Consider the following 12,579-nt stretch of genomic DNA (forward strand, 5'->3'; position numbering starts at 1 on the left):
TGGGCTTCTTCATTAGTTGGAAATGCTTCCCTAATTTTGTGATTGTTAGTCTATCTTTGTCATGGTCTTGAGCTGTTTGACCTAGGGTTTTTAAGTCTTTTAGCAGTCATGTCATTTGTAAAGTTTTTATTTAAATATTCTGTTTGGTTCTTCATTTGTGTGTTTTTAGTGTTTATGTTTTATAATTGTACTTTTCTTAAGTGTTTTTAGTCTACTTCTTAGTTCTGGGTTGTATTAGAGTTTAGTTTTCCTCTCAGTGTTTCTTGTTCCATTTTTTGTGTGTCTGCATTTCCATGTTTAGTTATCACTTCTCACTTCCTGCTTTATTGGATAGTTATTCATCCCTTGCTCTTTACTGTGAGTTTTACTTCCCTCATCTTATTATCTGTTCTTTTACATCTGTGTCTCATTTTCCCAACTGTCTCTACTCCCCTGATTACCCTTCTCTGTGTGTATATATAGTGCTGATTTCTCTCAGTCCTGGTCAAAACATCAACTCTACTTCTCAGTGAATTTTCTTCATGTACTTCTGCTGTATTTCTTCTATTTCTTTCAGCCCAGTGTATTTCCAAGTTCCATGTTCCGCTAGCTATGGTTTTCAATTTTCTTTTAGACGTTATATGTTCCCCTATTTGACTTTCCTCTAAAACAGCCTAACAAAGATTCAAATCCTCTCTTCATTTAGAGCTCTCTGGTTATTTGTGCCATAACTTCAACATTAAATATAAAACAAGCTCAAACTGAAAGAGCACAAAGAGCTATCAATTTAAAATATATTGGAATTAATAAACATTAGACTATGATAGAGTCCTACATATCAAACTGAGAAAACAGTCTGCTTTGATGTTGGACTTGTTCTGTTTCCTACAGAGCACCACGTCATCTTCTTATATCAACATCTGCCAGTCTCTGTGCAGGGAATGAGGAAACCCCGTTCATTTACTGAGATCAACAGCAGACTTTCCAGTGTAAGACTTCATAAATATGTGAACATGAGCTGATTCTGGAACAGCTTCTATACAATCATGGACTGTAAAACAGAGGCAGGAGCCACCCTCATCCCCCCCCTACAACAACCCAGGAGAAACATTCCTACCTATTAACATTTACCTAATACTACATCCCCCCTACTAAATAGGATGTGATGCTGGGATATAACCAAGAAAACAGATTAGACCCGCACGCTTTAAAGTATACCATTTCCTTGTGCTCTTTCTGGTAACGAGTTGTTTACTGAACTCGTTTGGTTTCAAACCCAGACTTCTCAGAATGTCCAAAAATAAACTCTCAAAGTATACAACTCTGAACACTAAGCCTAAGTGCACGTTTCTGAACTATTTGGTGCAGCTACAAACAACATGTTTAAACAGTGCAACCATTTGCTTTATTTCTCATTGTCTCTATAAGGGATGGGGTAGACTACCCAACCCTCTACCTGAGTGTGGGGATTATTCTGCCCCATTGCTCACTCAGTTCCTAGCCCTATGAGCAAACATAGTCTTTTAGATATGCTGGAGGCCTCCTAGACCTGGGTGGGATTTGGCTCCCAGCTTCAGGAGTCTGCTGGCTGGCCTCCTGTGAGATAGTGTCTGGAACCGACACACTCTATGCAGCTGGAACAGAGTTCTCAGGTGAAGCCTCTGGTGGACCGACAGAAATCTCCGGTGCCCCATGTGTCCGTGTAAGATGGTAACGGTTTCTTCTCAGCGTGCCCTTTGCTGTCTCGACGATGTAGGACCTCGGTGAGCCTGCGATGGACACGACTGTCCCTCTAGTATCCATGTCTGAGACCCACACTTTGTCTCCAGGATTGAGCTGTAGCATATCATGTGCTCTGTGTCTGCGGTTGTAGTTTTGTCTTTGTTTTTGTCTGTACGTTTGTTCTATAGCTTTAAGCTTGTCTGTGTCCGTACCTCTTGGATTTAGCTGTGATGGGATGATAGGAATATTTGTCTTTATCCTTCTACCCATGAGAAGCTCAGTCGGGCTGTAGCCATTTGCCAATGGAGTGGCCCGGTGTGCCATAAGGGCGAGATAGGGATCGCCAGACTTTTTAAGAAGACTTTTGATAGTCCTGACTGCCCTCTCGGCCTCCCCGTTGCTCTGAGGGAAGTGGGGACTGGATGTCACATGGCTAAAACCCCATTCTTGTGCAAATCTTGTGAAGGAATCAGACGAAAACTGAGGTCCATTATCAGAGCGAACCCGCTCTGGTATGCCATGACGTGCAAAGATTGATTTACAGTGCTCGATCACTGCCTCTGATGTTGTAGATGTCAGTTTGGCAACTTCGAAGAATCTGGAAAAGTAGTCCACAATGACCAGGTACTGTTTATTCTCTATCTGGAACAGATCAGTTCCAACCATGGCCCACAGTCTTTGTGGGAACTCTGTAGGTAGCATGGTTTCTTTGTGGTCAGTCCGCTCACGGCAGCAAGTGTCACAGGTCTCAATCACTTTTATCAGCTCACTGCTCAGGCCTGGCCACCAAACAGATTGTTTAGCTCTCTCTCTGCATTTCGTTATTCCTAGGTGTCCCTCATGTAGTTTAGACAGAATGTCTGCTCTGAGTGATGTGGGAATCACTATTCTGCTCCCATAAAGAAGCAAACCATTTTGGACTGTGAGGTCACCTGAAAATGGCAGATAAGGCTGGAAAACCCTTTTAATGGATGTCAATGGAAAATTGTACTTAGTAGTCAGTATAATCTTTTAATGATATAAGTTTCCATATATGCTTAGAGGTGTGTAATTGATTGTGTAGTGATAGGATGTGTGATCTTTAGTAGGCTTTGTGTGCATTCCAGAGTGTTCTGGCATTCACACCCACATCCTGGGAGCATGGGAGAGGACATACCTTGTTTTATTATTTTATGATAGGATAAACGTACCCTCTTTATGACCAAGGATGTTGCTCCTGCTTTTATGAATTTATGACCCTCTTTGTTCACCAGGAAGGCGCACGCGCATACACACACACACACACACACACACACACACACACACACACACACACACACACATAAACATCCACATTCCAATGTAAAGAACAAACACCCACTGATGTATAAAATAAAGACCAGGGCAGTCCTCAGTGCGAGTCTCAGAGCCCGCACTTCTGTGCGAGTTCTGTGGCTGCCCTTGCTTGCAAGTAACTAACTGCAGTGTGTGTTTCTCCTCTCTGATTCTCAACTGAAGAAGTGTTTTAGAATAAATCTTTTAACATTATTTGGTCCTTCGTAGCCGGATCAGAAACATCAGAACTGTTATCTGTGACTCTGTTCCAGGATCTGGCACACTGTTTCCTGACGCCGTGGAGCCAGCACCGAAGACTGTGCACAGCCCTCTTAGACGAGGAGGACCCGGGACGTTTGAGTCCAGGCCGGTCTGTTCCACGGCGGTGGGATTCAGTCTGACGATCCGAACCACCAGTGAGTCGTCTGAGGGTGAGAAACACTATTTTGATATATAAAACGGCCGCAGAGGTTTAATGAAACGTGTAAAATAGGTTAGGGTTCGCCGAAAGGAACCGAATTAGACCAGTTTTAGAGGTAGCTGAAATTACTTCGTGACAAATTAAAATACGTTGAGATAAAGAAATTAAATTAGGTTTAAGTTCGCCGAAAGGAACTGTGTTTAGACTGGTATTTAGAGGTAGCCGTTAAATACTTCGTGACAAATTAGGTTTAAGTTCGCCGAAAGGAACTGTGTTTAGACTGGTTTTAGAGGTAGCCGTGAAATACTTCGTGACAAATTAGCGCGCAAATGTCTATGTGTGTAAAAGTGTTGTTGTGTTTGTGTGAATGACTGCAGAGCAGGCGCGGTCTGTGACACGGTTGTTGTTGTTATCATGGGTTCCGAAGCAACCAAGAGTGCGTCAGAGGTTGCGATGGCTCCTTAACTGCGCGGGTTCACGCGAGCACGGTCGCGCGGTTAATCGCAGGCTTATAAATGGAAGAGATTCAAATGTTTGACGGTTTCAGGAATACAGCAGCCTCGAACAGCGTGTGGAGAAGGCCAGCCCACATCAGCAGCGTTTAAGCTATGCTCTGGTGAATGGCTTTCCCCCACCCCTTGCTGACACAAAATGTTTAGATGATTCTTTAGATTGCCCTGATCAACAACAGCCTGTGCTCCTGACCATTAATTTAACCAGATGAAAAAGTGAGTGTGAATGTGCCTGACGTCACAGTGTGCGCTGTGTAAAAGTAACTTTTAAGCCTCCAATTGTGAGAACGGTGATTCTGCAGGTCACTATGCAAAAACAAAAAAAAAAGAGAGAGAGAGTAAAAAAGAGACAAAATTTACATTGAAGATGAAAAAAAAAAAATCATAGGGAAAAGGTTTTGTGTTTATCCGCCAAGAACAACTACAACCTTATTTTCTGCTTTTAAGAAAGAAAAGTTCAAAAGACAAAAAGAGAGGTGTGTGTGTTGGTTAAGCAGTGATGATAATAATGAAAATGTCTTAGTTTGTCACTTTCAGATGAAAAGCAGACCTGGATCGATTTTCCACATGCAGCAGTCGGAATAAAGTTATAGTTTAAGATCATTGGAAACATTCAGGCCAGTTCCTGGCTAACTTATTTACAGCACCATGTGTGCCTCATCCTCACAAGCGAGCTCTCACTCCTCCCTGAAGACAAGGAATGCAGTTCCAAAGAGCAATAACATGGCAGATAAAGAGACAGCAGCAAAGTCCTAAGCAAAGAGTCCCAGCAAGCAGCAGCAGTGTGGACAAACAGCAGTGGAGAAGAAGAGTAAACCATCATCCTGACTGATTGGATGAATGACACTGTGTTTCCAACAAGCTGCAAATTCACTGTGCTTGTGAAAAGAACGTCTGAGGAGAACTGAGGAGACTTTTGGAGTTTGACATTTGCCACCTTTGGAGAAAATGGCAAAAAGAGACAGTGGGACACAGGACAAAGCTAAAGAAGAACTGCCGGCTGTTGGACTGTTGAAGTGGGAGAGGACAACAGAGTGAGAGCAGGTGAGAACACAGAGAGCGCTGCTGTTTAATGTGGGAAATCAAAATTTGGGTTAGCAAATCTGGGAAAAAGAAAACTGACTGCTTAAGTGGAAAATTGAGAAGGAATCTGAACCACTGCAAAAAGAAACATATACAAAATCACACACACAAGCAGAACATGCATTAACCCTACTAACACAAACACAAGAGAGCTCATGAAGATTAGACAGCATCTTGAGCATGTGAGTCTGTTTATCATCTTGTCCAAGTCACCTCGTGTGATGCAAAGACCAGTGGACTCATAGCACATTAGTTAAAATGATCAATTAATAGCAGAGAAGTGTGTAGGAAAGGCAGCTTTAAGAACATGCCCTGCTGGAGATGCAGCTCCAGACACATCGATTAAACCTGCCTAATAACACAAACACACATGCAATGAAAATCAGCTTGTTATCTCTCATCAGTGTTAAAATAGTGTCAATTTAACAGACGCTTGTTATTAAATACTGACTTTATCCAATGCTGACAGTTAACTCTCTAGGTTGCAGGACAACAGTTTAATTTTTGTGGGAAAAAAGATTCTGGTCTGACCAACCAGTGATCGGACAATAAATTTAGTTGTTAATATAGTAAATTGGGAGATGCTTTCTGCCTGATTAATGCAGCACAAGTAATTTACTGTATGAGGGAAATTCTATTTTTGTGATAATATTTTGAACTTTCATTTCTGTTGTCCTGTCATCTTAGTGGGTTAATAGCTGATATGCAAATTAGTTGGTCGTTCTTAGATTAATGAGAGGTGATTGAATTCTAGCACGAGTGAATGGGATGTGTTGGAGGTTGTTAGAGTGGAGACTCTAAAACACTGAGTTTCCTGTTGTGATGTGCGAGTGAATCCTGCACCCAGATACACAACTCTGAATACATAAGAACAAATTTCTTTTGTGAAATGCATGACAACATGTCACATGTTTTATGATGACAGAAAAAAAAGGAAAACTAAATAAAATTTGTGGCCTAAATGAGCAAAAGTACAGATTAAGTAATAGCTAATAAGACATTAGGCTTATGTTGTGTGTTGTGCGACTGATGGTTGGTTTGAAGTTTATCTAGCTGATGATTTTTCTTTTGTTGTGAAGTTGAGCCTGCCAATTAGTATGATGGTATGATAAATCATGCTAATGATATGATTTACCCTCCTGAGATGAGGAGCGTGTGTCATGATTTAACGAGGCCTTTTTATATTTTGATACTTTCACAGTGCACTGAAAGTTTTGTTTGACAATCTCGTTTGAAGCAGATCTGCACAATTGGAACAAAAGCGCTATATGACATGTCGAGAAAACCGTTGCAAACCGTTGACTTTCTCCAAAAAATTAAAATGGGCTCAGGAGAAAGTCACTTATCTGGGACAATTAAAATGAAAGTCCCTGCCAAAAAGGATTCAGCGAGATAATCCAGTCTAAATTCTTCTTTTGAAATTTTCTTCTTTTTCTTTTTAAAATGACGTCATTTTGCTGAGTGTGGAAACTGAATGCGTAGATGGGTTCCACTTTTAGCAAAGAATGAATTAATGCATGAATGAGTGAAAGACAAATGAGTAAGAGAAATAAAACTGACTGATTGACAACAGCTGACAAAAGCTGACAAGACTTTACTGATGTAACACGACTGTGCAAAGTTAACCCCCACCTGACAAAGGTGCAGATGAATTTATGTGTGTTTCTTTTTACAAGGAGCAGGAAGATGATTGCACCATCCTAGATTGCATGACGATTTAGCCTTTTAAATGCCACTTTCTGTGTTTGCATCTACCAGGGGTGTTATTTACTACCTTGTGTTGCTCACAGGGGTAACTGTGAGAAAGTGTGTGTACACCTGTGCAGCGCTAACATTTCTACAGCATTGCAGTTCTTCATGTGATTTGATCATGTGACTTATACCAGGATAGCTGGTTGATGTTTTTCTACGACAGGATTTCTGGGTTTTTGTGTGAAGAAAACTGTGTTTGCAGGTTATGAGTTGGTGATGCTGTTACACTGTGTTGTTGGTGAATTGTTAAAGGTTACTTTGACGATGTGAATAACATCTGAGCAATTTCCTGTGTTGAAACTAGTGTCACTTCTTTCCACAGCTATGGATGGCTAACTTTATGGTCTGTTTACAGCACCTCTGGAACCTGTCGACCTGTGCCTGACCTCCAGGATTGACCATATGTGTTGCTAATGTTTGTTTTTTCTAAGAGTGCATGTAGAGGATTCAGCAGAGACGGACAAGTAACATGAGAAAGCAAATTAGAGACGCAGTGTTTATGGCATAGTTTAATATGGGGCTCATTAGCTGGCCACTACCGAGCTCCTAGTGATAGTTAAGTGGAGTGACTTTGCTTAAGGGAAGTCACTGATTACATTAATGTTAACTGAGTACATGGGATGATCCATGTCTGAGGCAAATTATGGCAATAATTGTAGTTTACTGATTTGAGAAAACCTGCACATGATACTTGTCCTGCTGATGCGGAATGCTTTATTACTCTCATGATATAATTGTTTATAAGTGTGAAGTTTGATTTCACTTCTAGATCTTGTTTTCCAGGCCATGATAATGTGTATGCTGGCTCCAGACAGAGCCAGGTTTTAAGCAAAGTTAATATGCAAAACACACTAACATCTTTTATTGCAGGGTTATAGGTCCGGGGTGGTGCTGCTCCAGAGGGGGAGACACACTGATGTTGCCTGGGACATGATCTCGCTAACTTTTTCTTTCAGACAGGAATCTAAGTTTGATGAGTTGACTCATGGGAGTGTCCATGCATCAAGAGGAGGGGTCCAGAATTACAGAGTTACATGAAACTATCTTTTTTATGTTTTCTAAACTATGTTTTTATGATTTTGTGTGATTAACGGTTCATTTACAGGTATTAAACCTATGCAAGTGGTGCATCTATGTTTAGATGAGGCTTTGATGGTCCATAAATGAATGTGAACTAAAGAATGTGGTTTGATGATGCTTTACATGCTCTCCAAATAGAAGTTTTTCCTCCTAGCAAGGAAATACAAGTGCAGCAGTCCAGAGTATTGCTGAAAGGAATCTCCTGAGAAATCTTCAAAGGCCCAGTGAGAAGCGAACCCATTCCAGGCATAGCTGACAGCCAAGGCAGTGGTTGAGGTCAAAGGTCGAGCTGTTTGGGGCCCATCATAAGATCAGACTTTGGAGCCACAGCAAGGACCACGAAGCTGCGTTGGAATGAGAGCTGTGCCAAGGGGGCTTTCCAGAGGCCAACAGAGGAGATTGTGGATGACAGACGGGCACCTGAAGGATGAGGGGAGCATGCCAAGCTCCAATCAACAGCGCAGGCGGATTTCGAGGATGGCATCATGATTCTGCAAAAAAGAGCAGGAACCAGAAGCGATGGTGGTGATGACAGCAGTTTCCTATGAACATCACCTAATGCTGTGTCACTATACTGTGCATACGATGGCACACTGAAGACTGCTGGGATCATAACAGCAGTAAAATAACTGGATCCAGCATCTTTTCCATAGAGGATTTTTTCCTGCAGAGAGAATGGACAATGGAGGAGTCATAAATATCCCCCACAGGACAGAGGCCTGAAGTGAGGTGATGGGGGTTGGCAGAGGCCATAAAACTTGAGTGCTGACGAGGTCTGCAGCTTTCAAGATAGCTGAGACCCATGTTGACAAACAACAAACTCAACTGGTATGTTTGAATGTCTATTCTACATACATTTGGACTCTGATCCTATGGACAGTGATGGGAACAACTGGAAGAGACATCTATGAGGCACTGCAGAACTTAACTGCTCTGCAGAAATATGTGGCGGACCACACATCAGAAGGATGACTCTGAAGTTACAACGAGAAACAATTTTGCTGATAAAGCTGCAAAAGCAGCAGCCATAGCACCCACAGTCTTATTAACAACTCAGGAAACTCACACCATTCCACTGTCTGTACTGCAGGATGAACAAACAGCAGCACCATCAAAAGAACAAACGCAATGGCTGAAACACGGAGCAGTACTAGACACTGATGACACTGATGACATAATAAAAATCGCAGGAATTCCCATTCTTCCCAAATCATTACACAAAACAGCCGCTCTAGTGAGCCATGGTTTAAGCCATGTCTCAACAGGAGGGAAGATGATCTCTATAATAAATCAACAATTTTATACTTTAAATTTTTTAAGCAAAAGAATATGTGAGAACGTCTATGACCTGCCAAAAACACAATACTTAAGGTTGAAGCCAGGTGCTAAAAGACTACTCATCGGAGTGGGGATATTTTTACTTTTATTTTGTGTCTTTGTAACATGTATACTGCCATGTCTAAAACTCATGATTAACCGCATAATATTTTCCACTGTTGCTGCATACATAGCCGTGAAAAGTGATGATGAAGACTCTGACCTGTTGGAACGTGAAGACTTTGTGTGATTAATGATGATGTGACAGAAAATGTACAACAAGATGTTACATACTGATATCTCACTTAAAAGTTATACTGACAACAGGAGGGAATGTCAATGGAAAATTGTACTTAGTAGTCAGTATAATCTTTTAATGATATAAGTTTCCATATATGCTTAGAGGTGTGTAATTGATTGTGTAGTGATAGGATGTGTGATCTTTAGTAGGCTTTGTGTGCATTCCAGAGTGTTCTGGTATTTACACCCACATCCTGGGAGCATGGGAGAGGACATACCTTGTGTTATTATTTTATGATAGGATAAACATACCCTCTTTATGACCAAGGATGTTGCTCCTGCTTTTATGAATTTATGACCCTCTTTGTTCAACAGGAGGGCGCACGCGCATACACACACACACACACACACACACACACACACACACACACACACACATAAACATCCACATTCCAATGTAAAGAACAAACACCCACTGATGTATAAATTAAAGACCAGGGCAGTCCTCAGTGCGAGTCTCAGAGCCCGCACTTCTGTGCGAGTTCTGTGGCTGCCCTTGCTTGCAAGTAACTAACTGCAGTGTGTGTTTCTCCTCTCTGATTCTCAACTGAAGAAGTGTTTTAGAATAAATCTTTTAACAATGGAATACTTATCTGGCCATCCTTCCACACAGATCTTCTTCAGTTGGCTTAGAATGCTGTCATTGTCCTGATGTGTCTGGATTTCTCTGAGTCGTGGCTCTGTGGCTGGCAGACTTGCTATGACGGACTCCACATACAAGTTGATTTCTTCCTCCGGCAAACCCTCAGTTGTGTCACATACAGGAGCTCTGGACAGTACATCTGCTGTTGCAATGTCTCTACCAGGAACATGAGATATGGTATAAGAGAACCTCATCAATCGCATGCGTAGGCGTTGTATACGAGTTGGAAGCTCGTCCAGGCCCTTGGAGCCAAGAAACGAGACCAGAGGTTTGTGGTCTGCTTCAATGTGGCATGTTTTCCCAATTAGGAACTCTGCAAACCTCTCACAGGCCCATGTTGAAGCGAGGGCCTCTTTCTCAATTTGAGCATATCGCTGCTCTGTCGCGGTGAGAGCTCTTGAAGCGTATGCTACTGGTTTCCACCCTAAATCAGCGTGCCGCTGGAGAAGCACTGCTCCCAAGCCATACGAAGATGAGTCAGCTGATACGCACGTTTCAGCATTTGGATCATACAGAGCAAGCCCTGGGGGTGTTGTTAGTTCTTTTTTGATGCCGTCGAAAGCCTGCTGCTGCTGTGGACCCCGTGACCACAGGTTGGACTTCTTCAGCAGATCTCTTAGGGGGCGCGTTTTTTCCGCCAGGTGAGGAAGAAACTTTCCTAGGTGATTCACCATGCCCAGGAAGCGTCTCACCTCACTTATGTTGCTGGGCTCATCCATGGAACTCACGGCATGCACCTTGTCAGGATCTGCGCTAACCCCCGATGCCTCAATGACCTGCCCCAGGAACTTTATCCTCTTCTTGGAGAACTCACACTTGTCCTTCAATGTTACTCCAGCCTCCTGCAGTCGAACCAGTGCTTTTCGAAGTCTCTCATCATGCTCTGCTTGTGACGTCCCCCAGATGAGCACATCATCCATCTGGCAGAGGACTCCTTCTAAGCCCTCAAGAATGCGTGCCATCTGTTTCTGAAAGTGTTCTGGGGCTGATGAGATTCCAAAGCACAGACGATTATAACAATACCGACCAAAAGGTGTAATAAAGGTCGTGAGCAAAGAAGAGTCCCTGGATGAGGGAATCTGCCAAAATCCTGCATTGGCATCCAGCTTTGAAAACACTTTTGCTCCTGCAAGCTGTCCTAGTGTGTGTTATACTGAAGGGAGTAGATGTTTCTCTCTCGTGACATATTTGTTTAGTTCATTGAGATCGCTGCATATTCTCACTTTGCCTGTGCGCTTAGGAACCACCACCATAGGCGCGCACCAATCAGTGGGCTCCTCCACCTTGGAAATGACCCCCTGCTGCTCCATCCGGTTCAGCTCTTCTTTAACCTTTGGTAAGAGTGGAAGAGAGATTCGCCTAGGGGTCGAGAGGGAAAACGGCTGTGCCTCTGGTTTCAGAACAATATTGTACTCCCCCTCTATTTTGCCTAAGCCACTGAAAAGCTTGGGGAATTCTTGTTTGACAGCATCAATAGAGTCTAAGCTAATATGATTCACACTGGCAACCAGCTGTAGTGCCACTGCAGCATGCCCGCTCAGCAGTGGTGTGCATAAACCCTGTACGACATAAATGTCTTCTTTGGTTTTGTGGTTGTTCTAGCTGAGAGTGGCTGTGAACATGCCTTTTACCTTCAGATGTGTTCCTCCTGGGCCCTGCAGAACCCTTTTGGGCTTATCCAGTCTCCCAAACTGATGCTGTGTGTAGAAAATCTCTGGGACTGCTGTGACATCTGCTCCGGTGTTGATTTTAAAGAGTGTGTTGCATTTGACCACATGTATCTCTGTTACCCATGGACCCAGAGAGGGAACTCAATATAAAAAGATGTCACGGCCACGTCCAGACGCCTTCCTGACCGCTCCGCTCCGACTATCCACTTTTCTCCTTTTTTACTTATTTTTTGCTCTAGTTTACATTCCAAAATCCTCTAGTTTTATAGTATAATATATAGTATAATATATCTTGGACACTTTTAAACCCGACCCATCCTGGCTGCCAGAGATTCTACGCGGCGCGGAGAACAACAAAGGACGGGCCGCTCATCCGAGGCGTAGAACAAAGAAGCGCCGGGGGAAACGCGCTGGCATTAGGAACAGACTGAGACAGCAGGCGCAACGCACACCACTGCCCAGAATCCTACTGGCCAACGCACAATCCATGGAGAACAAGCTCGATGACCTAAGAGCAAGAGTCACCTTCCAACGTGACATGAGGGACTGCAACATTCTGTGCTTCACGGAGACATGGCTGACCCCCACCGTGCCGGACCAGGCCGTAATTCCGTCGGATTCATTCTTTGTGCTCCGCGCGGACAGAACGGCAGAGTCGAACAAAACCAAAGGTGGAGGAGTGTGTTTCATGGTAAACAGTAAGTGGTGTGATGCCAGGAGCATTTCTACTCTTTCCAGCGGCTGAGCATTAAGTGCCGCCGTTTCAGTGAGTTCACCTCGGTCATG

This window comes from Pelmatolapia mariae, linkage group LG3_W, assembly GCF_036321145.2.
Source record: "Pelmatolapia mariae isolate MD_Pm_ZW linkage group LG3_W, Pm_UMD_F_2, whole genome shotgun sequence".
Lineage (NCBI taxonomy): Eukaryota > Metazoa > Chordata > Actinopteri > Cichliformes > Cichlidae > Pelmatolapia > Pelmatolapia mariae.